This window comes from Leopardus geoffroyi, chromosome C3, assembly GCF_018350155.1.
Source record: "Leopardus geoffroyi isolate Oge1 chromosome C3, O.geoffroyi_Oge1_pat1.0, whole genome shotgun sequence".
Taxonomy (NCBI): Eukaryota; Metazoa; Chordata; class Mammalia; order Carnivora; family Felidae; genus Leopardus; species Leopardus geoffroyi.
The window spans coordinates 51,760,963-51,788,171 of record NC_059338.1 but is presented as its reverse complement, the minus strand read 5'-3'; the positions used below and the strand labels follow the sequence as shown (position 1 = coordinate 51,788,171).

Genomic DNA, 27,209 nt, shown 5'->3' with positions numbered 1-27,209 from the left:
CACTAACTGACACGTTTCTGCCCCAAAAGGGGGATCAGACTAGTGTTCTTCTAAGAGGAAGAGACGCCAGAGTTCTCTCTCTTCCCCACCATGAGAGCACACAGCAAGCCAGGAACAGAGTCCTCACTGGGAATTGAATCAGCCATCACCTTGATGTTGGACACCGAGCCTGCAAAAACTGTGAGAGCCAAATTCCTGTTGGTTAAGTCTCCTGGTCTTCGGTATTTTGTTATGGCAGCCTGAGCACACTATCACGCCTCTGCATCTACCATTCATTCATCCTACAACCTCCTCCGGGACACCTGCCCCAGCCTGGCGGTGTGCTCAGGGCTCAGATGCTAACAAGGCACTGACAAATAAATAAAGGAAGTAGATGCATAAATAGATTGGTATGTTCATTACGTATTTGAAAAGACATAATGCCATAAGGGGCCAAATAGAGCTATTTTGCAATAGGAACAGGATGCAATAGGTTTTAGTTTCAACAAAGCTTCCAGAGGTAGTGGGGTCTGGGCCCGGGGTGCCTTGTAGGACAAAGTTCCCTGTCTGGAGCAGGACAGAGAACCATGTCTCAATCAGGGAGAAAGTAGATATCCTTCTTTTGCTCTCATTGCAGGTTCTAGAAGACTGTAGCTTTCACGCTGGTTTAAATGACATCACTAGCACTTTGAGGATCTTTCCTCAGCATCCAGGTCGATTCCCACATCTTCCGTGGAGACTTCCAGAGACCACGTGCCACACCAAGCAGGACTTGGCAATCGGCTAACTCAACCCTCTCATTTTACAGATTGAGGAAACCGGTTCAGCAAGGATTCGTGACCTGGATTTCAAGCTGTCTTCTCGGTCGTAGCTGCCTTCACTGCACTTGCTTTATGCCTCCCGGATGTGCAACAAGGCAGACTCCACCTCATCTCCCGGGGCTCAACTCAAATGTCACCTCAGCAGGGAGGCCTTTCCTGACCACCCTGGCTAAAGCAGCCCCCCCGCATCTCCCAACATACCAGTTAGACGCTAACACACTGCCCTATTTCCTTGTTTTCATAGCACTTTTCAGTATGTAAAATAATCTTATTTGACTCTCTCTTTATTTCCTCTCTCCTTGAGTTAGAATGTAAGCTGCTTAGGGGCAGACTGGCACGTAGTGAGTGCTCAAAAAACACTTGTGGACACACCGAGCTGTGATCGTAGCAGCTCGTAGCCAGACACACCCTGGCTGTGTTTCCCGCCCACCCCCCCACACCCCTGCCAGAGACTTTACACAAGATGGATGTGCCCACATGCCACCTGGCTGCCTCCCTTCTGACTCTCACTTGAAGCAACTTGACTGTATTGCTGCTCCTAAAGATACCTTGGCTGCTGTCCATTCTGCTCTTGCATTCACTGGCTCCAACGTCCAGCTTCGCCTTCCCCCCAGGTCTCTTTTTTTTTTATTTTTATCTTTTAATCTTTATTTTTGAGAAAGAGAGAGACAGAGACAGAGTATGAGTGGGGGAGGGGCAGAGAGAGAGGGAGACACAGAATCCAAAGCTCCAGGCTCTGAGCTGTCAGCACAGAGGCTGATGCGGGGCTTGGACTCACGAACTGCAAGATCGTGACCTGAGCCAAAGTCGGAGGCTTAACCAACTGAGCCACCCAGGTGCCCCTTCCCCTCCAGGTCTCTTACAACAGCCGCATCCCACCTCAGCGCCAGCCCGAATCTGTCTTCTACACGGAGGAACAAGCCTCGTCTTTCCTCCTTAGCTCCCCACGCTCCTCCTACACACACCATTTGAGGGCAGACCTCTCTATCCCTCTCCAGCCCCACTCTCAGACCCACCAGCTGCCACTCCAGTCGGATGTGCCTTTCCCCTCTTTTGCAATCACAGAATAACAGTGGACGTGGCATCAAGATTTATCTTTAAACTCAATTATGAGCACTGACCTGCTGCACCCACCATATGAACCTGGCTTCCAGAGGTAGGGCCACTCCTTTTATTCACTGGCCCCAGAACCATAGAGCCAGCCTCGCTCCCACCACATGATCTTGGCTCACCTGCCAAGGGACTGGTTGATTCTCCTCCCCTGTCACTTCTGGTTTCAGTCCTCGTGCTGGGCTGCTCTCGCTCCCAGCCTCCCGGGCCTTTCCCTGGCCGTGGAGAGCTTCATTTTCTCAATGTGTGTTTCCTGGTCATTCCCTCCTCCTCTTTCCCTTTACCTGGTTTGAACTGTGAATAATTCATGTGTTTCCATGATCCTGCCACGTTTTATTTTTTTCTCCCTCATGAATCAAATCCCTGAGACACAGTTTATTTTCTCAACATCTTCTGGTCTGGGATGCTGACAGGGGCAGGGTTTATTCCTGTAGGTCATGAGTGGAGCCCAACACTTCAGCCTGCTTATGAACCAGGGATCATTTTTCCTATTCTGCTCTTCTCATGTATTTTAAGAGGTATGTTTTTGTATACTATCACATGGTTGGATAGGTAGATGAACAAATTGATAGTTACATAAATAAATAGATGCACAAATAGACATAATTATTTCCCCATTGAGTTTGCTCAATCACCTTTCTTATTTATTTCAAGTTTCTGGGAGGAAAGTGGTGGGTGCCTTTTTTGACTGTGTTCCTCATACACAGTGGATGCCTTACCCCAATTTGTAACCCCTCTTCTGAAGAGTAATCCCCATAAGGACCCTCAAAATATCTCAGCTCTTATCTAGAGTCTATCAGGGTGTCATCTCCATTCACTTAGCCTCTAAATATGTACTGAGGGCTTCCTATGCACCAGGGACTGGGCAGGACCCTTGGAACACAACAGGAACAAAATAAATTCTATCCCTGATCTTTTGGAGCTTACCCTACTATCCCACACTACCGGGAAACTGGATACTAATTAAGCCTATGTGTGTACATATACATATACGTGTGTATGTGTACATGTGTAAAAATATGTATATTTTATGCATATAATATACATGTTTCTCAACTAATAAATTTGATGTTTATAAAAAATTAATATTTTATTTTTAATATTTTGGTCACATTTGATAAAAATGTATTAGATGTATAAAGAATATATATATATATTCCTATATATATAATATATATATATATATATATATTCCTAAGCTGATAAATTCTAAACCTGCTAAAAATAAGGAAATTGTGACCATAAAGTCAAGGAAGGTCCTTTATGGAAGGACCATAAAGTCAAGGAAGCAGTTATCTCTGGTGGAGGGAAGGGTTTATGATCAGGAAGAGACACACAGGGTGTCCTTGTAGTTTTCGTGATGTTCTATTGCTCGACCTGGAGGGTGGTTACAGGGAACTTGAATAATTGTTACTGATTAAATTTTATGTTTAGGTTTTATGTACACTTCTGTGTATATGTTACATTTTACAACTTGAAAACTCTAAATGATAGGGAGAAACTTACAAGTTTCCACAAGAACACCTGGCCTGCTCTGGGGACCCAGAAATGGCTACCGGGAGGAAGGAGTATCTGAATTGAGATTTGCAGATGAAGATGAGCCAGGTCGTCAACAAAACTTGGCAACGGCTTTGCTGCATGTCTCCCCTAGAATGCATGTTTCATGAGCTCAGGGGTCTTTGTCACTGCGTGATATTCAGAAGCAAGGACAGTTCCCAGAACATTGATGTCTCTTACCTGAGCACTCTTCGATGCGTTTGTTTCTGCATTCCAGATGCATCACGGACATGGAAGTGGAATGAGGGAAGAAAGCATCTGAGGTGCCAAGTACATAAAAAATGCAATGAGGACAAAAAGCTTAGAGTGTTTAGAAGCCACCCTGAGGATCCCAGCACTTCTGTCATAGAATGGCCAAGGAAATGAAGCAGAAAATGGGTTATTTAAATGATAGTAAATATGATGAAAGAAAACATATAAAAAGTTACTAGTGCTATCTGGCATGCTAAAACACCAATCTTCAAAAATTACCCAGGAATAAATGGCCAAACCAATGCCAGCCAACTAATCTTTACTCAAACAGGATAATATGAGCTTTTAAAGCACAGAGGAAAATGTGAAATTATAACAAAGCCTGGCCATTTTTTTAAATATTCTTATTTTTCCAAAATAATTTAGATGATAGCGTGATGTGAAATCCTTCAAAGCAATAGCTGTTTTTCAGTGAAGCAAATCTGATACACAAATAACCCTTGATTATAGGCAAATCAACAGAGAGGTGGAGGAAGGCAGGCCTGAGGAAATCGGCTTGAATGGGCCCCAATGTGGCATGTAAGAAGTGACAGCCAAGCAAAAATAAGGGCATGAAGAGGCCACAGATCTACACTACACTGAAATGAAGATCCTTTCCCCCATGCAACTCAAAGATAACTCTAGAGGAAGGGACCAGGTCATGATAAGGGACCTGCTTAAAGAATGACAAAGGAACTCTAAAGATATCTTGACCCTATTGTCTACTAACCAGTCCATATGGGGTCAAGATATGGTGAATTTTTTTTCCAGGGAGTCATATATTGCCCAGAAATTTTGGATCTATGAGATTTTTGGTAAAAATCCCAAATCTCTGCATAGTAGCTTCCAACGAGTACAATTTTCACAACAGTATTTAGAGTTAGTCACGTGCACCTGGTTAAAATCACAACAGAGACTAAACCAAATCTATGTTTTTACTGAGGTGAAGGTCTCTACAACTCACAAGATGAGACAGTGATGAAGCATTCAGAGGGCAGCGACGACCCAGCACATCCTAATGGAAAGAAATCTGGCTGGTCCTGGCTTTACCACTAATCTGCTATGAGTCTTCTTTACTCTGGCCTCAGTCTTTTTGTTGATAAAATAAGAAAGTTGAATTAGATGCTTTCTAAGATTTCTCTAAATTCTAGGTAACAGATATCGCAAAAGTCCCGAGGTGATGAGTCTGGCATTTTTGATTAACCAGTATGAGTGGCACAGAGTAAATAGTAAAGGGAGATATAAAACGGAGATCAAAAAGATAATTAAGATTTTGTTGATCACGGTAAAACATTTTAATTTTATTTTAAGTGTGAAGGAGATCAACGGAGGATTTTAAGACAGGGAGAAAAACCATCTGATTTAAATTTTCAACAGGTCACTTTAGTTTTGGGTACAGATTGGCTCCAGGAGAAGAGTGGACACAGGAATACCAGCTGGGGGTTTTGCAGCGGTCCAAGTGAGAGCATTTGTAATAAAGGAAGGATTTGAAAAATTCCTTAGAGATAGAGTCAACAGCACTTGCTGATGGATTGAATATGGAGTGGTGAGTGAGGACACAGGGGAATGAATGATGACTTAAGAGTTTTGTCACTCGAGGCCAAAATGAACAAATCAGGAGACTATAGACGCTGGAGAGGATGTGGAGAAACGGGAACCCTCTTGCACTGTTGGTGGGAATGCAAATTGGTGCAGCCGCTCTGGAAAGCAGTGTGGAGGTTCCTCAGAAAATTAAAAATAGACCTACCTTATGACCCAGCAATAGCACTACTAGGAATTTACCCAAGGGATATAGGAGTACTGATGCATAGGGGCACTTGTACCCCAATGTTTATAGCAGCACTCTCAACAATAGCCAAATTGTGGAAAGAGCCTAAATGTCCATCAACTGATGAATGGATAAAGAAATTGTGGTTTATATACACAATGGAATACTACGTGGCAATGAAAAAGAATGAAATATGGCCTTTTGTAGCAATGTGGATGGAACTGCAGAGTGTGATGCTAAGTGAAATAAGCCATACAGAGAAAGACAGATACCATATGGTTTCACTCTTATGTGGATCTTGAGAAACTTAACAGAAACCCATGGGGAAGGGGGAAAAAAAAAAGAGGTTAGAGTGGGAGAGAGCCAAAGCATAAGAGACTGTTAAAAACTGAGAACAAACTGAGGGTTGATGGGGGGTGGGAGGGAGGGGAGGGTGGGTGATGGGTATTGAGGAGGGCACCTTTTGGGATGAGCACTGGGTGTTGTATGGAAACCAATTTGACAATAAACTTCATATATTGAAAAAAAAAAGAGTTTTGTCACTCGAGCTAGTAGCTAGGTATAGTACCTTTGGCTGAGAACAGAGACACCAGAAGAGACATCAATGAATCAAGAATTCTCTTTGCACATATTAAGATAGAGGGCTTTATAAAGTATCAAAGTAGAGATACCAGGTAGACTTCTGGGTTCTCTAAGCTGGGTTCCAGAAAAATGTCAGAGCTAAAGGCATGGATTTGGTTAGCCATTGGTGTACGAGTGGTATAACTCATACCAATGAGTTACACCTGAGGTGAAAGCGGGGCCGGAGAATAGAGGCCCGTGGCTGAACGCTACAGCTCTCTACATTTAGAGATTGGGTACAGAAAGAGAAGCCAGCAAAGGCCCTTTGAAACAGAGGGAAAACCTAAGAGGTGCAAGTCCCCAAAGCCAAGGGAAGATCATGGTTTAAGGAAAGGAATAATTGCCCAATGATGCTGAGAGGTCAAGTACAAAGTAACAGACATGATGATGAGCTCTGACAACATAAGGTCACTGTGCCTTCCATCTCTCAGGAGTTGTGGGGGTGAAAGCCTGACTGGATGAAGAGAGAATAGAGGTGAGAATTGAGAGCAGCAAGGCTTTCGGTAAGTTTGGTGTCAATGAGAGCTGAATAATAGAGCAGAAACCGGAAGGAGAGTAGAATCAGGAGGAGCTTCATGTTTTTTAAGGTCGGAGATAACAGAGCACATTTACATGCTTATTGGAAAATGAAGTAGTGAGGGAGAAATTGGAGATTCAAGAAAGAGGCAGTGATAACGGCAGGAAAAAGTCTTCAGGAAGCATGAGGCGATGAGGTCCAGAACACAGAGGGGGCCGGCCTTTGCACAGAGCAGGGGCATTGCACCCAGGAATGAGGAGGGGAGACCGAGAGGATGGCCACAGTGACAGCAAAAGGTGTGGTCAGTGGCAGGAAGGTGAGGGAGTTCCTGGCTGCAAAATACCAGTAAGGTCATCATCTGGAAGAAATTAAAAAGGAAGTAGGCAGTCTTTGGAGAAAGGAGATGTAAACTTGTCATTTGGGACAGTGGAAAGTAAGCACACTAGGAAAGAGTTGTGGAACTGCCAGACTGTTTTCCATATTCCCTTGAGATCTACCGTCATAACTGTGAAGCAACAAGAGTCCACACAACTATTTTTCTTCAACGTGTAAGCATGACCAGTAGGTGAGTTTAACCAGTTTGGAGTTTTGTCGGGACACAAAGTCCAGAAACGTTTTTGCAAGAGACTAAGGACAAAGACACAGGACCGCATCTAAGCCTGGTAACATGAGGCAATGGATAGTGAAAAAAAGAGGCAGGGCCAGGGGCTTGGAGATGTCAGTGCAATTCTGTAATTGCTGTGTCTGGAGCACGAGAGCAAAAGAAAGAGATGAGTGGCCAGAGTCAGGAAGCTTGAGAGCAGGACTGCGGAGAAAGTGCAGGTAACGGCACCGTCAAGGGCAAGGACACGGTTGTGTAAGTGGGTGGGCATCTGACGCCGTCATCAAAGTTAGAGAGAGCCACTCCCTGCTCTCCTGACTTGTGTATTGCCTATCCTTACAAATGACCAGAGAGGTAGCTTCCTAACGGCATGATTGAAAGGACACTGCAGGAGCCCCATCGCCCAAAATATCCCTACAGAGGCATGTAGCTGGCTTCTGACATTCTGCTATTAAAGCTTCCTTAATTCCTTTCCTTCTGCTTTCCATAAGTGCCACCACCTAACCTATTAATTCATTATCAATCATTTATGCATAGGTGTGATTTAGTGGCTCAGAGCCTTTCAAGTAAGACAGCAGCTGGTTGCAATCAGATTTTAATAGGCTGTAGGGCATGGCTTTTAAGAAAGAATTTGAATAGGAGCTCTACAAAGGGAGAAGGGGGTTTGGATACAAGTGTCTGTGGAGTACCTACTATGCGCTCAGCTCTGCTCCCAGAGTTTTGCCTATGTGGTATTTGAGATGCCATTGTCTCCTCCTATTTACGCAATAGGAGGGCTTAGAGAGAAATCTCTGTCATTTGCCCAAGCCCCACAGCTAATGAGTGTTGAAGGTAGTGTCTGAAGTCAGAGTTGCAGAGCCTGGGAAGGGTGTTCGGACAGAAGGGAGAGGCATTTAAAAGGAGAAAGGCAAGGGCCCTGACATACATCTTGGCAATCCTCACAGCCCTAGTCTCCCAGCCCCCTTCCTAAGGACCTTGAACTGTGTGTGGCTGTTGTTTCACTTCCCATATGAGGTTATTCCTTGATGAGTTTTTCCTCCCTTCCGGATTTTTTAAATAATAACTTACATTTTTATCAGGTGCTCAGCCACAGTATAAATAACCCCATTTGAATTGCTGACACACAAATCAATAGGGAAGCCCTTTCCCGGACTGGAGCCCCGGAATGGGAGCCTTCCAGCCACATCCTCTTTCCAGAAGAGAAGGAGTTGACGAAACAGAACAGACAATTTTCTTAAACAAGCCACAGCTAAAGGAAACAGAATGAGCATTCAAGGTTTCTGGTCTCAGGACTTTTCTTTCTTTCATTCTCTAGTCCTCATTCTCACTCAACAATCTCGCCTTCAGCCTCTGTATTAGCAACCGGAATGGTGTCATTTCTATGGGAGGAAGTGCAGAAAGCAGCATGGACGGCTGAGAGTCTGGCCTCATGTTTCTAAAATGAGAGCAGTACGGCATCCCCCAATTCTGTCAGCGATGAGGGGTCTAGCAGCCCCATCCACCCACCCACCCCCAAGTCCCCACCATCGCTCTCTGCCCTGGAGAGCTTGTAGGAAAGGATACGGTTATTAGAAAAGAACATCACAATGGCAAATAAAATTTGGTTAGGCTGTGCCTTTAGATATCTGATGAAAGAAGCAACAAGCTTGCATCCTCCAACGTGGCTTAAAAGGTCAGACTTAGAGCACCTACGCAGCTGGCCGTTCTCCCCATGGATATCCTGAGAGGAGCCCCAAATCCCAATCTCCTTCTTCAGTAGCATCTCCCACTGTGCCAGCACAATGATCCAGTGATCCTGTGTTCCAGCGACATCCCACCTCTCAGTTATCTCCTGACATGCCCTTTCTCTGACCTCAGCCTTAGCATATGCTGTTCGTTCTCTGGTTAATGGGGTACCCCAAGCAATGCCTCCGCCCCATCCCCTCACCCTCATAATCACTAACAAGACACTATGTTCTGAGGTAGTTACCTGTCTTTGTGACTTCCCCTCCACCCTGACCAGATTGAGATGTTCTCAGAGACAGGGAGCCACATCTCTTTCAATTCCAGCCATTAAGGAAATGCCTATCTCGGAGTGGGTCTTTAGTAATGGCTTGCAGAAACAGAGAATACTGGATGAAAACCCATTCATTCATTCATTTAACCAACTTAGTAAACACAGTGTTCCAGGCTTGGAACCCAACTGTGAATAAGACAAAGTTCTTATTCTCACAGAGTATACATTCTATTGGAAGGAGACAAACAGCAAGAAAATAATCAAGTATTATGCTGGCTGGTGATAAGCATGATAAATAGAAACAAAATGGTAGAGTGACAAGGAGAGCTATTTTCTTTCTTTATTTTTTAACCTCTTCCTAGTTTCCCTACCTCCCAGCCATTGGCAACCACTTTGCTACTCCCTGTTTCTATGAGTTCAACGTTTTTTGAGTTGGGGTTTTTTTTGTTTTTGTTTTTGTTTTGTTTTAGATTTCATAAATAAGTGATACTATGCACTATTTGTCTTTCCCTGTCTGGCTTATTTCACTTAGCATAATATCCTCCAGGTTCATCCATGTTGTCACAAATGACAGGATTTTCTTCTTCTTTAAGGCTGAATAATATTCCTCTGTGTGTGTGTGTGTGTGTGTGTGTGTGTGTGTGTGTGTGTGTGTATTTCCTCTTTATCCTTTCATCTATCAACAGATGCCTAGGTTGTTTCCATACCTTGGGTACTGTGAATAATGCTGCTGTGAACATGAGCGTGTGGATATCTCTTTGAGATACCGATTTCATTTCCTCTGGATATACACCTAGAAGTAGAATTGTTGGCTCATATGGTAATTCTATTTTTAATTCCTTAAGGAACCTCCATACTGTTTTCCATAATGGCTGCACCAAGTTACACTCCCACCAACAGTGCACAGGGCTCCCTTTTCTCCACTCCTCACCAGCACTCACTGCCTCTTATCTTTCTGATGATAGCCATTATAACAGGTGTGAGGTGATATCTCCTTGTAGTTTCGATTTGCATTTCCCTGATGATGAGTGATGTTGAGCATCTTTTATGTACGTGTTAGCCATCTGTATGTCTTCCTGAGAAAAATGTCTGTTTAGGTCCTTGGCCCATTTTTAATTGGGTTATTTCTTTTTCTGCTATTGCGCTGTAGGAGTTCCCTGAGTATTTTGGATATTAACCCCGTACTGAATGTATGGTTTGCGATAATTTGACCCTATTCCATAGATTGCCACTTCATGTCATTGATGGTTTCCTTTGCTCTGCAAAGCTTTTCAGTTTTTTGTAATCCCACTTGTTTGTTTTTGCTTTTGTTGCCTTTGCTTTTGGTGTCAAGGAGGGCTATTTTAGATACAATTATTAGTGCGGGCTTCTCTGTGGAGGTAACATTCAAGGCTACTTGCCTGGTGGACACAGGCTCTATGTTCTTTTGCTGGTGGGAGCTGGTCCCCGCAGTGGCTGTCATGAGTGACTCAGGTTCCCAAGATGGCTGGCTGGCGGAGGCAGGAGAGCCAAGATGATCTGGTACACAGACAGGAAACTTGGCTGGCACAGCATTAAGCATTAATCTACCGAGGGAGTTATTCCAGAACACATTTGAGAACTGAAAGGACTTGAGAACCTGGTGCCAAAGCCTTTAAGGGATACCCCAAGCCCTGTCCAGTTCCCATGAGATGCCGCAGAGCTCATGGAAGATGATTTTTGTCCTCTGGGCATCTGGGCAGAGGATCTTCTCGATCTTTGTGATTTCAATTACCAGCCCAATCACAGCACAACAGAGAGGGCTATAAAATGATTAAACCCAAAGTGTAAGATTCAGGATCTCAATTCTGTCATTTACCACCTGTGCTATATTGGGCAAGCCACTGAAACTCTGTAGTAATTTCCCCATCTGTAAAATGGGAGTAATGAATAAGAGTCATTGTGTCGACCTACACAAAGGGTTGTGCAGGCCAAATATATTAATATCATAGTCCTATGAAAATTATGAAGCACAACTACAGTGTAAGAAATTATTGCTACTGGGGAGAGGTAATCAACATTTAGTGAATACTTATAAAGTATACTCTAGATGTTACCTTATTCAATTTTCACAAAAATTCCTAACAGGTGTTATCTTCCTTACATTAGAGTCAAGGAAATAGAGGCTCAGAGAAGTTAAGTGCCTTCTTTAAGGGGGCAGAGCTAGGCAGAGCCAGAGTCTAAGCTCAGGTCCACTGTCTTCAGAACAGATACCCTTTTGGGGTGCCTGGGGGACTCAGTCAGTTAAGCATCCGACTCTTGGTTTCAGCTCAGGTCATGATCTCAACAGTTTGTGAGATCGAGCCCCGTGTCCGCCTCTGTGCTGACAGAGCTGCCCCTCCCTACGCAAGCAATCTCTCTCTCTCCTCTCTCTCATAAACAAGTGAATAAACATTAAAAAAAAGAACTGATACCCACTGATACCCTTTCTCCCTCACTCTGTGTCTTCCTGCCTATGGATGGTTGGCCCAAGCTCGGGATAGAGTCTCAGCCCTGAATCACCTCACCCAAAGCTAGGATGTGCACTCGCCCCAAGTTCTGGCTCAGCCTCAATGTGAGACCTAAACGCCAGCCTCTAACCAAGCCCACATCGGGGTGCTCAGGCCTCCCCTGTCCCCAGTGCTTCTGTTCCAGAATGAACCTGCCTCTTGGCTCAGTCTGCCACAGGCTCCGGCACATTTCGGGTGTGGGGGAGGCTCTTAAGCACCTCACAGCCCACCCACCCCTTGGGCCAACATTCTTCCACCATGCCCACCTCTGACTACAGAGCAGAGATCTAGCTGGGTGACACCGAGCTGCCCTATGCCCCCGGCCAACACTACCTGCCTCCCCTGTAACCCTCGGTGGTCCTGGCCGCCACTGGTGTTCAGTCTGCATCCCCACAGCTGAACAAGAAGGCTCGACAGGAACAGATCGGGCTTTGCTGCATCGGCCTGCCGTACTCCCTCCCAGCTGGACCGATCGTTCAAGAATCCATTACAGGGGTTTCATCCTGTACAGTGGCAGCACAGAGCTGAAAGAAGTAGCCCACAAGTGAATGGGTAGTTACAACTGTGGCCCAGATAATCCCCAAAGTGGAGAAACCACAAAGTGAATGAGGCTTTTGTGGATAGATGAGAATTGACACCACCTTCCCCACCTTGTGCGATTGGATGAAGGAAAATGCATTTAAGAAAACTCACTTGCCTTGAAGCTGGATTCTTTTCTCATCCTGAAGGAGTTAGATGAGGCTTTGTTGAAAAAACAGAATGACTCCCCAAAGGAGGGGGAGTAGACGAAGTGACAACACCAAGCCCCGAGAGAAATAGTGACTGCTTTGGTCTTATTTTTAAACCAACCTTTGTGATTCAGACCAAGCTTGTGAGGACTATGATTCTCCAGTTTTCCGCATCTGTCTCTGGCAGCGGGGAACCCGGGCGGTGTCTGAGTGACGCCCAGCACAGCATGGTAATTAAGTGCACAGTGCTCTTGGGTTCAAATCCTGGCTCGGCCATTTATTGCAGGTCTCCGGGCAAATTAAACAATCTCTCTGTGCCTTAGTTTTTCCATCTGTAAAAGGGGGATAATAATAGTACCTCACTCAAAAAGTGACTGTCCAGATTTAGAAAGTTCCTACGTGTGAAGGACTTAAATCTTTGCCCGGCGGTCGTTTTTATCGTGTAGGTGTTAGCAACTATTACGCTACTGAAAAATCGACAGGGAGCTTTTTTGGGTCCAGCTGGTGATTTATGAACCCAGGAGATCCTGGAAGCAGATCTTGGGTAACCGCTCCCCACAATTCCTACTTCATCACCTGCAAAGTCTGCTCAAGCCAACTGCTGAGTATAACTCTGGGGTAAGACATAAACGTTCAGAAATGAAAAGGCTCTTTCCCTTCCTAGCAGCCTTTCGCCATGGGCAAATAATCCCGTTAGCAACATTTGACCTTAAGAACTTAAAAGGAAAAGGGCAAACATTTCAAGGAGCAGGAGCGGGGTCTCCTCCCAGGTTTTCTCCCCTCCACCCGTGGCAGAGCTGGGATGTCAGGTGGGATCCCTGGCCTGTCAAATGTGGTCTCCACGGGCCCAGAGAGAGAGAGAGAGAGAGAGAGAGAGCACTCCGTTACTGTTCACTGTCTCCTGGGCTCCTGCCACAGAGAAGTGCTGCAGGAGGCTGGGAGGGGACCCCGGTGGAGTCAGAGGGAAGAGGCTGCCAGGGAAGCCATGCAAGACCCTCTCTGGTGACTTGACTTTTTTTTCCCTCCCAGTCTCCAAGGACGGCTGCCTGAGCCTTTCATTCTCACGAAATTAAGCTGATAAAACACAACTGAAAAGGGGGCGGGGGTGGGGAGGAGCGTATGGCATCCTCTTACTCTGCATTTTAATAACTCTTGCACGGCCTCAGACCATTTTTAATAAGAGATTGACAGATATCGGTCTCCTCCCCACCCCCACTCAGCACATATCAGGGTCCGGATCAACGGCACCCTTTCATCTCCTCCAGAATATTCCATTTGGTCCCTCCCTTGGATGGAGGGTGACCCAGAAATGAAACCCATGCTGTTGGCATGATTTGCTGACCTCGTGAGGGTCAAGTGTGGAAAGGCACCCCTAGGAACCCAAAGATACTCCCTGGGGAGCTATACTCCATGTGGGCAGCATGTCTGTCTCTGAGCTTTCCAGGAAGCTAGTCATAGGAACACAGACAGGCCCCACTCCAGGGGTGATGTATTCGGTCAGTCAACCTGCCCCTGAGCGGCCGCCTCGGGCACTCGGGCCCAGGGGCCTGTGCAAGACTGAAGAGAGCTGGTAACGAGATGAAAAGAGGGAAGCGTTCAAGTCACTGCCCGTCTTCCCACTGCACTTGTTGTACAACCAAGTGTCAGCCACCTCCCCTGCCCCCTGGGGAGAATATATGTCAAAGTAGCCGCATGACCCCTGCCATCTACCCTCAAAACACACCTTTTCTGCCATAGACACTCCATCAAGAGAGAACTGTATGGGCTGAAGCCCCTCGATGTGCTAAGGGCCATTAGGAGCCTTCATGTAGAAAACGACATCTCGTTTAACCCACACAGAAATTCTCAGAGGTAGGAACCTTTATCCCATTTCATGGGTTTGAGGAAAGTAAGGCTCAGAGAAGTCAAGAGACTTCCCCAAGGCCACACAGCCAGATTCAAATGCTTGTTTGTCACGGTTTCACTGAACATTTCTGCCAGCCCAGAGTGGGCAGTGATACGATGCATGCAAGGCGGGCATGGGGGGAGGGGGGGCGGGCAACGACATGCCAGGTGGGGGGCAGGGCAGCACGGGCTTTGCAGTCTCATCGCTGTATCCCACCTGGAGCTCCGAGGAGCAGAAACCTGGCAGTTTCCGAGGTGGATGAAAAGCCAACCTTCCTCAAATTGTTTTATTTAAAAGCCAGACTCCTGACTGTTTGAAGCCGCTTGATTTTGGCAGTGCTTTTTCCTTTTCTTCTTTTTTTCTCGCTGCTTTTACACAGCCCTCAGAGATAAGGGAAGGCGCAGTTGCTGGGGGCCTCGCTGGCGGGTGCCAGAGGACCTGCCTCTCCCGCCCCGCAGGAGGCCCACACGGGGGCGAGTGGGTGCGCGCACCGCGCTGCCCTCAGCGGGAGAGAGGCAGCGGGCCCCGAACTGCTCTGCATCTGAAGTATAGATACAGATGAAGTCTTTTGCTTTTATAGTGAGTTTCACCGGCATTAAACTTCATTTATATCTCTATAAATATATACGGCTTTGAACAGGAGGCTTTATGGCTAGGTTTATAAGTTCTAGCTCCCTGTGGCACAGGCTAGGTCACCGTGAGGAGACAACCCCTTTATGGACAGCATGGCCTCTGCCCTTTGCGACATGACCATTCGCAGGGTCCTCATCTAGTATTCGGGGACCTGCCCCTTCTGCCTGCAGGCGCTCTGCTCTGGGGCCGCCCTCTCCCCATCTGCACGTACCCACCGCCCCCCACCCCCGCCACAGCTGGTCAGGTGGAGGGGTCTGGGGCTGTGGGCCCATTTCCTCTCCGCACCTGTCCTTTTGGCCCGGACTCCACTGCTGACCTGAGTGTAGGCTGGACAGGCTGGCAAAACCCCATTTATTAAGGTATGTGTTTTACAGAAATCCATTTAGATAAACAGACCGTCCACGCAGGTGCAGGCGCTCGGTGGCTACGGGGTTTACGATACTTCATGTGGCAGGCAGCGGCTTCTCTCCCGATACACTCACAGAGATAAATTCAAGGTAATCTATATAAACGCAAGCCTTTGAAATTGCACACCGTCAAAAAATTCAAACAATTACTCTACCCCAGCCAGGAGGTGGCTGTTGGATGTTCTTCTTATGGAAAACAGAATTATAAGGGAAGGGAAAATGTTTCATAAATAAAACTCAGAATGGCAGAAGAATCCGGAGGGAGGGAAAGGCAAGAGAAAAGGAATCCAAATGTTCGCGGTCCCCAGCAGAGTGAGGAATGGGGCTCAAAAATCCAGTGTCTCCTTAAGGCTCAAATTAATTTAATCCAGGACAACTTCCAGGTAATTAATTAATTGGCGAAAGGCATCTTTCAGATATTTATAAATATCAGCCTGCCAAGCTGGTGGTGCTAAAGCAGAAGAAAAAATGGCCAACATGTGCTCTTAAAATCAAGGTGATAAAAACAAGGACCAGCCCAGACCATTAGCGCTTGAGGAGAATGTAAAATCCAGGTCAGCCCCGGTCATTGTTAGCTTGTTGAAACACAGGTACCCCAGGCTGCACCCAGGCCCCAGACCTCAGGAATTAGCAAGTGGCTCAGTCATTCATGCTCTGTGCCAGGTGCTGTCCTGGGCACCATACGTCTGTCCCATTTACTTTTCATAAGAACTCCTTAAAGATGAGATGATGATTTCTATAGGCTGTTTTTAGGGTGGGAGGGTGGTAGAGAGGCTTTTGATGAGGAACCTCAGATTAAGACAGGTTAAGTGATGGCCCAAGAGCACAAGGTCAGACGTGGTGGAGCACGAATTTGAAGCCAAGTTTCCTGGTAATAACGCTCAGGACTTGCTTCTCGCAGAACATGTGGCCCAGGTGGAGGGGGAGGGTGTGGTGGGGGGGGGGGGGCGGGATATGGCTAAACTAGAAGCTGCAGACAACAGGGGAAGAACTTGGGCTCCGTTTCAAAAAGATTGGGTTCAAAACCAGTCCTGCCACCGTCTAGCTGTGTGTCCTCAGGCAAGCTATTTAGCCTCTCTGAAGTTAGATTTGTTGCCCTCATCTGTGTGCTCTGTCCGCTATTTGAAGTCAAGTTGTGCAACGACCAGGGTCTCCCTTTCCCCCTGGCTGGAGGAGGTTTGCCTTGCCCACCTTCCCCCTGGGTTATTGTGAGGATTAGATGAGAGAAGGTATGTATGGCATCCGGCACAGAGCCCTTCACACAGTGACCCCCATTTCTTCCCATTGTTGTGAGAATCAAGTGAGCTACTGTATTGCACAGCCTGGTAGAGTGCCTGGTCCACTGTGAACACCCCATAATAGTAATTATTTATTACTATTATTATTATTATTACTAAACTAGAGAAATGAGCATGGGAACTCCTGTATTTAGGTTGAGCTGAACCAACAGCAAGTGAGAAAGGGTTTTATTGAGTTTTGCTATGTGCCTGGTCCTGTGCTGGGCTCTCCTAGCCCTCAGAGAATTAGTAGTCTAGGTGGAGAGGCACCTAGATTTTTACATATAAACATTAGCAATAGGTGGAGAAGCATATGGGAATAGCCCTGTTCTTAACTCATTAAAACTACACTGTATATAAAAAAAAGATTAGCAATAATGCAAGATGCTTAAGAGGAATCACAATGGAGACATCATTAATTGCCAAATGAATGATAGAAGCAACACAAGAAAGTGGTTAAGGCACAGACTTTGAACCAGCTCTATCACTTCCTAGCTGTAAAAAGTTGAACAAGTCACCATGCCTCAGTTTCCTCATCTGTAAAATGGGGATAATAGTATATGTCACAGTGTTTTAGCCACTAGATGACACAAAGCATTTGAAGTGTTTATTATTAGTAATAACAGCAAACATTTGTTAAGGGTTTTCTCTGTGCCGTGCACTTGGTTGAAGCTCATAGAAAACACTCACTCAATGTTGGCTGGTGTTGTCATTAAGCAATAGAAAGATCCAAGCTTCCAGGGCCCAGAAATGCGAATTTTTAGGTGAAGTAAAATCAAAGACTAAATTCTAGCCCAAAGATGTTGCTAAGCCATTGTCAAACATTAGCCATTCTGGGTTGATACTGTCCTGGGACCAATGGTCTAGGCTTTTCCTTCTTTGTCTCTTTCATACCATAGAGTATGATAAAGACACATACAAATTGGAAGAACCATGAATTCCTCATGAGTCCTGGTAATAACCTTTTACTGAGTCATCAACAGCTAAAGCATAAGATGTTATTATAAGAGGCAAGTGGAGGTGAGCTTGGCAGTGCCCTGCTCTGAGGGCAGAGGTCCCCTAGAAGATCAGAGCTAAGATCCTTCAGGAAACTGCAATGAGTCTGTTGGCCTATTTGTCGCTGACCCCAGAACTCCTCATCTCATTTTGGAGTCTCACCTTGTAATGCATAAGCTGGGAAGAACCCAGAAATGTGTCCACCAAGGGTGAGGGATATGTCTCTCACTGTCTCCCGGTATCTTTCTGGGGTAAGATTGGGGCCTTTCGGAGGGGATATAGAGGAGAGTTTAGGATGCCAGTCTACTTGAACGGCTTCTGTTGTACACTTAACAATGAGGACCGGAGTACAGGAATCAGACCCAAATGAAAAGGGCGGGGTGAGGGAGGAGTGCACCAACCCCCCCGCCCCTTAATCCTCCTTGATTTGCCTCAAAGAAGCCATTTGTGTGGTCCTCATAAGGGAAGAATTTCAAGCCCCATGGGAGTTATGACTGGACAGTCTCCCTTTCTCATTTGGTTGGAGAGTAAAGCAGGGTCAACTGGCCAGACTTAAAGAAGCATAAAAGGAAGCAACCCAATGTCCATCGATGGCTGAATGGATAAACAAAATGCGGTACATACACACAATGGAATATGATTCAGCTTTAAAAAGGAATGGAGCCTGACACAAGATACAACATGAATGGACGCTGAAAACATTATGCTAAGTGTTATAAGCCAGTTACGTAAGGACAAATATGGTATAATTCCACTCATAGGAGGTGCCAAAAGTAGTCCAATTAATGAGGACAGAAAGTAGAGTGGTGGCTGCCAGGGGCTGGGGGTGAGGGGGGTGAAGAGTTATTGTATAATGGGTATAGAGTTTCAGTTTGGGAAGATGGAAACATTCCGGAGATGAACAGTGGTGACGGTTGTGCAATAATGTAAATGTACTTGATGCCACTGAAGTGTACATTCAGAAATGGCTAAAATGGTAAGTTTTATGTCATGTATACTTTATCACAAGGAACAAAAAAGGGAAAGAGAAGAGGGTAAGGCTCTTTAAACTCCCTTTGCCAACTGACATACTGGGTACTTGCTGTGTTCTAAATAGATCAATACAGGTCTAGTCCAAAGTCATATTTCAAGGTAAAGATGTAGTGATTCTTATATACAGTTGGAAATAGCTTTAAAAACCTATTCCAATTTCCCCTTCCCACTGAACTTGCTCTTATGATGAAATTCCATTGAGGCGGGGAATCTCATCTGATCTTTTTTTAACACAGCCTATAGTTAACTAGGCAAAGGTGCGTCTTTACACTTCTCCCAAATCGTCTACTGGAATTGGCTTTGTGGAAATCATTCGGATTCTGAATTTCTGCACGAACTTCTACCTACACGTTAAGAAATCCTCACTGTGACTCTCTTCTAACTTGCCATGGCCCAGCGGGTTAGCAACCTACACTTACTTCGCCCTGAGGGATCCTGGCTGGGAGAGCCAACTTGGGAAGGACCCTTTCCATAAATGAGCCAGCTAGGTGTATTCTCTGAGGTAGGCAATCCCAGAAAGCAGCAGACCTTGGAAAGAAGGTGCTCAGTTAAGTCTCTCAGTGAAGGAGGGCAGAGTCTATATTTGCCCACTGTGCATGTAAACTGCTCTACCACCTACTTAGACAAATTTTGAGGCCCACTGGAGACTCTGATTTACTGGTTGATCTGCCAGAAACTCTGATCTGTTAGTTGAGGACCTCATACTCAAAGTGTGCACAAAATGCCTCATCTCTGTCCAACATTCCCTGAACACAGAGCTTCTACAGATACAGAGTAGGAGAAAACTAGACAGGCAAGGTGTCAAGACTAATTACATAGGGTGTGTGTGTGTGTGTGTGTGTGTGTGTGTGTGTATTTTTTCCCCACCAAAGTCATCAAAATCTTATAACTTCATTGCTTCTTCATGGCAAAAATAGATGAGAATCTCTTCATCCTGGCCTATAACCACGGATGGGAGTAAGATGGACATCCCTGGATGAAGCTAGGAGGGTATCGTGGTACATGAGTCACCCCAGTATCTTCTGGTTCTAAAGCCACTCTTAAATAAGGAGAAATAGCAACCTTCTCAGCCAAGACCTTTGTGGATGGAGCTGAATTTCATGGCGTAAGCACTATCACAGTGAATTTCTCTCCATTTCCCTAGTGAGCTCACACAGGTACTCTTTCCTCACCTCACCCCCAGCCCCTGGGGGTGCCAAATGGGATGACTCATGACCAGCCACCTGAATGCTAAATTCCAAGTTTTTAATAGAGATTTCAATATCATCTCCATGCACTGTACCATCAAATAAGTGAGGTCAGCTCTGAGGGAGGGACCTGCAGAGGCTTCCAGGGTTCCTATTTGGACTTGATTGTGGCTTGCACACACACACACACACACACACACACACACACACACTCACACGCACACTCTCTCACACACTCACACACTGGAAATGACCACTTGACTTCCTAAAACCACAACTATAAACTTGGATGAAGAATGCACCCCTCTCCCCACTCTCTCAGCCACCTACCCAGTAACAACAGACTCAAACCTCTGAAATGTTCTTGTAAAACTCTACTATAATCTACATGACACATCTATTAAATATCACATTAAGCAATGTATTTCCACAGCAAAAAGTAGCAGTGAAAGTCATGGTGAAAGAAGTCAGAAAGTGATGGGGCTGGGGGATGGAAAGATTGATCAGAAAGAAGCACAAGAGAAAGCTTGCATATCTTGTTTGGGGTAGTGGCTAAATGGATGTATTCAATTGTCAAAATTAATATGAATTAAAAAAATACATATCAGTGGCACTCTCCAGGTAAAAGATAGCAACATACAGTTGTGGAAAGTAGGGCAGGATGCCAACCTTTTCTTTCCCTTCACCTTTCTTGATATCTTCTATCTCCCCCAGATCTCAGGGGCAAACCAGCAGAGTCTCCCCTGCTCCATGAATGAGGGCCGAATATGAGAATGCAGCAGCTTTCTCCCCCAAATGCTGGCCAGATGTGAGGGCTGCAGCTGCCAGAGGAGCAGAGGTTTTGTATGTGCGGTGGACTTGTGTCCAGTCACCTACTCTCTTAGAGTTTCTGTAGGTGCTCAGAACCCATCCCTCTCCTGTTCTCTAGTCACTTCCCCACATTGCGAGCCATAGAGGACTCAGTGTAGCTGCTCCCAGAGAAGGCTGAGGGAAAATCATCAGACATCTGAAACCAAAACATCCATGACAATGTGCCCTGGAAGGATCCCTTTAACTGGGATCTCTGGGGCAACGTGAGTGTGGCAGTTTCATGACCTCAGTCCAGCCTAGGGGCCACCAGCCTGGAATTCTCTTTCTACAGTAAGTCCAGGGAGCTCTTCACCTGGATCCTGGCCATCTTCTTGGCTGAGAACCTAAGTACAGAAACACCTTGGGACTCCTGGCTGATTCTCATTCTTCACCAGGGAGAAGCCACTGCTCCACACGGAGTTCACTAAAAGGTCTCAGCTGCAAATCTGTCCACTGGAGAGCAATACATCCCTGCTCTCCCTCACATGAGCATTTCTGCATTTCTCAGGTGATGAAATACTAGGAGACCAGAAGTTCTAGTTCCGCTTTTGCTACCCTCTAGCCTAGCACTTTAACTGCCTATGTCTCCCCATTTATTAAATGGGCCCAGTAATGACACTGAGCACTTCTTTCAGAGAGAATTTAAGGGCATTAATGACATAATGACCACTAAGTATGGTGACTTCAGTAATAAATGGTGGCTTTGGATAAGGTCCACTGCAAGGGCATGAATTTCTTTTAAACCTTCAGAGATATGTCATGTAGAAATCTATCCACTTTCTTGTTCAAACTGGAAGATTTCAAGGTTGCCAGGAGTTGGGAGAGTTGAAATATCAATGAGTCGGTGTTGGTTTCTGATGCTTTGCTTTATCTATTTCAATCTCTTTTCCCTACCATTAAAACCTCTGACTTCACTATTTTTCTCACTGCCTTCCACTTCCTACCAATCTAGGGAGATGCTGGGGTTTCTGGATTCAATGGCAAGCATAGTAAAAAAAAAAAAAAAAAAAAAAAAAACAGTGGTGCCATTTTACTCGGGACTATGTCTCTCGCCCAGAAGATACAACAGCCAGAGGCAGAGAGTATTTTCTTTGGTTTGGAGGAGGGGCCCAGAATGCTGAACTAAAAGCAAAACACAGAGTCACCACCCTAGAGTTCACTGGGTGTTGGGAGGAGTGAAACCACCCCCCACTGACTCTCTCATCTTGAAGAAAGTGACCAAAAGGTTAGATAATTAAAGCACAGTTCAAGGCAAGGTTTGCTCTTACCAGAGCCACATCTCTTTAAAATTCCCCTTGGGATGCTGGTTTCATGCAGACATAGATGGCTGAAAGAACTCCCCAACACCACTTGTTGGATGGCCCCACCCAAGCAGCTGTGGGTAAGATTGAAGGACAGCAGATGCAGGCAGATAGTGTCACTAAGGCAAAACCAAGGCAGATGCAGGGACTTGATTGAACATATTTCTGAGGGAAAGGAAGTGGAAGAGACAGAGCAGGACCTTCCCCCCAAAAAAGTAGCAGTGAAGTTAAAGTAATGATGAGCCCATTTGCGGAACCTCTCAGTACTGGAGGACATAGCACTACTTCAAGCCTATTTACATCAGGACAGGTCTACCTTCACTTCTGTTTCCCCAGACATAAGGAGACAAACCTTTCTCCTGAGCAATCTTTCACTGGCAGAAAACAGGACAGAACAGACTTTGTCCTCTTTCCAACCACACATAGTCAAAGATGACCAAAAAAAAAAAAAAAAAAAAGTGGAGAGTACATCCTGCCTCCTTGTAAGTGTAGTATAATCCACACTGGCCAACCTCTGTAAAGCTCAAGACACTGACACTTGCCTACCACCACGAAGTCAGGGGGATCCCAGCCCCCAAAACCACCCCAACCTGATGCTCACCTGTTGCACCTGCCCACTTGCCATGGATTCACACCAGGAGAGAAAGTAAAAGGTCAGAGTGGGCTCTCTCCACAGCAACAGCCCGGAGATCCTAGGGAAACTGACATTTAAAATGCCACCTCTTCCAAGCTCTCACAGAGGAGCATAACTTTTAACTCTACCCCCACTCTTAACCCCCTCAGGCTTCCTTTGCAACACTTTCCCTCTGTGGTTTGTCTGGAAAGAGTTAAAGAAGGTGCATGGCTAATTCCCCAAACCCTCCCTCTTATCTACATAGAAAAAGAGCAGCCCTACACGGAGACGCGCAGAAACCCACTGGCAATTTAGCTCAGACCTCACCTATCTTATGCAACAGCACACACACACACACACACACACACACACACGCACACACACACACCCGAAGGCCAGAGTCCACATCCCCCTTTGATTCAGTAGACACAGTTTTGTGCCTTTCTTTTCCCTACGCAGAACCCGGCTCGACTGGCAGCAGAGAGATAGATGTAACCTTAGTGCCAAGCTCCTTGCAGGAACACAGAGACACACAGGAACCAAAATGCATCTCATAGCTCTCCGTGGTGCTGAAATCACGCTAGCAAGGAAATCGAAGGAGCAAGTGAGCTGGACTTACCCGGCTGAGGGTGGGCGGCAGGGGAGCGAGAGGAGCTTCCTGCGAAGAGAATTCTTGTCTGTGCGAGCTGGAACCAGCTGATGCGCTCACCTAGAGAACCCACCTCTCTCCCTTTTCTTCCCTTCCTCCTTTTCTGGGAGGAAGAGAGGAGGCTCCACGAAAGAAATGAAACCCAGGCTGACAGGGCTAGAGTGGAGGGAGAAAGAGGAGGCAACAAAAATAAGATTAAAAAGTCAGGTGGCTTTACTCCACTGGTGGTAATTCCTTGGGTCAGGGGGGACCCCTGTTCTCTCGCTTTCTGTGTCTGTGCCTTTCTTGGTCTCTGCGTGTTGAGCCAACAGCCTTAGCACAGTAGGTTCCTGCCTCTGACGTGAGAGACAAGGAAGCCTGGGACTGCTTTGCTGTCTCTCTCTCACGCGCTCTCTCTTTTCCCCTCTTGCTGAAATTTCAGCAGCATGATATATTTTTTTTAAGCCTTCGTTTTTTCCATCCCCCTACAAGCAGCCCCCTAGTGGACAGAAAAGAAAAACATCTTGAGTCCTTTTGAACAGTCCAGATTCAGAAACAGGAGCAATCTCGTACTCTCAAACTCTTGGGAGCTGCTTCTGCACAGATAGGGTCCTGTATAGCCAGAGTCTTCCTTCTGGCCAACCCAGATGGGAAGAGAGAAGGAGGGAGAGGAAGAGGGAGAAGACAGAAGCTTTTGCAGATTCTTTGTCCACAACTGCAGAAGTAAAGAGTGGAATGGGGTGGGGGGAAGTGGTTGGGGAGAGAATGTTTTGAAAGATGAGTTGGGGGGGCAGGGGTTCTCAAATGCTTTAAGGTCTAACTCAGCAGAAAGTCACCCTTTGAAGAGTCAGAGTCTGCAGCCAGGTGAGCTGTGTCTATACTTAGGACAACCCAGAATTTGACAGCTTAAAGAGGCAGGGAATATAGGGAACCAAGCAGAAGGTATCCTAGTCACCACCTCATCTAATACCTTCATATGGCTTTTTTGAAAGCTGGTGAAAGAAATATATGGGAAGCTGCAGCCTGAGAGCATTTCAGAGATGGAGAGAGAAGCGACCTCTTTGAGCATCCATGGAGAACTGCAGCAGAGAAGAGCCATCAAGAGGTCACTTCTCACAGGCTCCTAAGGGATGTCTTATACTCTTTTTTAAGCGTATAGTCTCACGACCTCCTGGAAAGAGTCCTGGTACTTACATCTACAAAGTTGAGCTCTGGTTTCAGACTGCCACTCGCTTACTGGACATTTTGCTTCTTATGGCTCAATTTCACTGTTTGTAAAATGTGGGTAATGCTGCCCCCTCCCTACTGAATAGAAATGCTGAGGGACTGGAATGGTATAGAGACATAGAACTGTAGAATTGGCAGGGAATTTAAAGATAATCATAGCAAAAACACTTTACTTATGTTTATTCCTAGCAAATAATAATAGCTAGCATTTATAGAATATTTCACAGGTACTGTTACAAGCCCTCACATGCATTAGCTCATTTAATATATATAATTAGCATTCAGATGCTACTATTGCCGTTTTATAGACCAGAAAACTGAGGCACAGAGGAAAATAATGATTTGCCCAAGATCACACAGTGAATAACAGAGGTGGGGCTAAAATACAGACCATCTGACCCTGGAGCTTATGTTATTAACCTCTATCTACAATAAGTGTACACTTCGGAAGTGACAGCATCTGAAATTAATAGAAGAAAGGAGCACAGCTACCATTATTTTTGTTTATGATAAAGTGTCTAGATTGGTGTAATAAATTTATATGCGGCTGAGTTTTTAAAATAAATTATTTACAACTACGGGTGCCAAACAAACTGTGGAAATTGCTATACTGATGAGAATTCTCTAGGAAAACTAATCCTCTTGGTGATTTGGGTAGTTTCACATACACAAAACTGGCTGTAAATCTCATGAAGTTGGAAACCACTGGGCTTTAAAATCAGTTCAGAAGACACATCACTCGATTTCTGTACCAAAAACAGATTGTGGCCTAGTGCCTAACACAGTACTGGGATGGAGCTGGCAATTTGATGATCTGAATTGTTGCAAAGCATTCAGCTAATAAGCATGCAGTGAGCTGTTGACATTTTCTTCAGACTTTCAGAATTGTGAATTCCTTACCTAACGTGGCTTACTTCTTCCTCACTTTCTTTGGATCAAAAGTGAATGGAGTAGGACAAAGATGGGATGTGAGTGTTAACAGATGATGGTCCTAATGGAGTTTCCAGCTCCTCAAAGTGGGAGAGGGGCAAGGAAGACCACTCAGTTCAGGGTTTGTACATGCTGAGACATGGTCAAATGCAATGTAACAAATGAGCACATAGAGAAAATAGCCAACCTGATCTTTGAGGACAAGGGTACCTCCTGAGAAGTGGGGCATCTAAGCTGAAGCCTGAAGAATGGGAATTTATCTCAGCAAAGAGTGGGGAAGAGAGTTAAACAGAAGGCACAGCATGTGCCTTTCAAGGTAAACATTACCCTTCTATTTATAAATGGGAAAACTGAGGCTCGAAAGTTAAGTGGCTTGATCAAGGTCACACATCTAGTTAAGTGTAGAGCCCAAATTAAATGCACATCTATTTGACTCTAAAGTCATCCTCTTTATGAAGCACCACATTGTCTCCTCTCATCCTTGGGAAGTGCACACAGGATTTCATAAGGTGATTCAATAAAATGTATACAGTAACTGAGTACTGACGTGATATCTACACAAAGCTGGAAGTGTGATCTGTTAGATGAGAAGGCCACAAGAAGGCAGTAGTCAGTACAAAAAAAAGGAGAAACTCAGAATGGCAGAATTGTTTTAGGTGAATGTGTAATTACCCAATGTACTGAGAAGTAGGAATATTTCAGAAGTGCAAAGACATTAGAGACTCCTATTTGAAAGAGGGAACAAATACAGAAAGGGCTAAAAGGAAGATTCAGATTAAGTGCTGTGGGAGCCCAGAGAAGAGTGGCTTTTCCTCTGGACCTTAAATAATGGGGGCTCAGGAAACTAGCCAAATTATGCACTCCATGGCACTCAGGAAGTTCATACATAGAAAAAAGAAGATCCAAGTTGTCATGAAAAATAGTGGGACACAGGAAGAAGAGTCAAAGATCACTGTAGGCAGAAGGGTGTCAAACTTTGGAAAATGGAAAGCTTTGGGAGGATGAAGGGGAAGTGAGGCTGATGGATGAATTTGGTTTTGGACATATCCGACTGGGATCATAAAGGTGTCTAAATAGTGGTTGGAGTGTGTCTTTGGAGCTCAGATTAGAGACTTGTGGTTGGTGATATAGATCTGGAGACATTTGCATGGACCTGACAGTTGCTGGATGGAGGCCATCAATGGGGGACAAAACTAGGAAGAGTAAAGAAAGAATCCTAAATCTATTTCATTGGTCCCTGGATCAAGTTTTATACTTCCTTAGTCCTTGTGGCTAAAGTGCTTGGTATCCAGTAGATATCCACAAAATACTTGTTGATTGGCTCAAAACAGCTCAAATCATGTGTTAGTTGAAGATAATATCAGGAATGAGATCAGTTGTTCGTGCCTTAGCTTCCAATCTATGTTGAGAGAGAAGGCCCTTCTGTCACAGCCTTCTCCCTGGAAGCTGCTAATCATTGGCCCTGGTTTTAATTTTTTACCTAGCACCCCAGCCCCCAGGTCCTTCTCTGGATTGGTATTAACTCTCCATCCATGTTTCTAGACCAAATTAAGCCTATCCTCAAGCACTGAGCTGTCTCCAGAGAATCGGGTGGTTAAGCACCATGCTGTAATTTCCCAAAGAAAAACTACACCATGGTCAGCCCATAGAATTCACCCTTTCAGAACTTGAGGTTTGGATACAGGGACTTAGGAAGTGCAGCTGTGGCTTTTTGACAGAAAAGGGAAGGGAATATAGTATTCTTCTTTGGGACTTGACAAGTCCAGAATAGCCATGGGGAGTCCTCTCTTCCCAACCAAGGCCAACAT

General features: G+C 45.4%; 1 protein-coding gene across 1 annotated transcript in view; it reads right to left on the bottom strand.

The window, feature by feature from the left end:
• Positions 1 to 23,694, bottom strand: part of TNR (tenascin R) — a 410,039-nt gene extending 386,345 nt beyond the window's left edge. The window contains exon 1 of the mRNA XM_045452824.1: positions 23,236 to 23,694. The gene's annotated coding sequence lies outside the window, so the exon portion shown is untranslated. The remainder of the gene's footprint in view (positions 1 to 23,235) is intronic.
• Between the last annotated feature and the right edge of the window lie 3,515 nt (positions 23,695 to 27,209).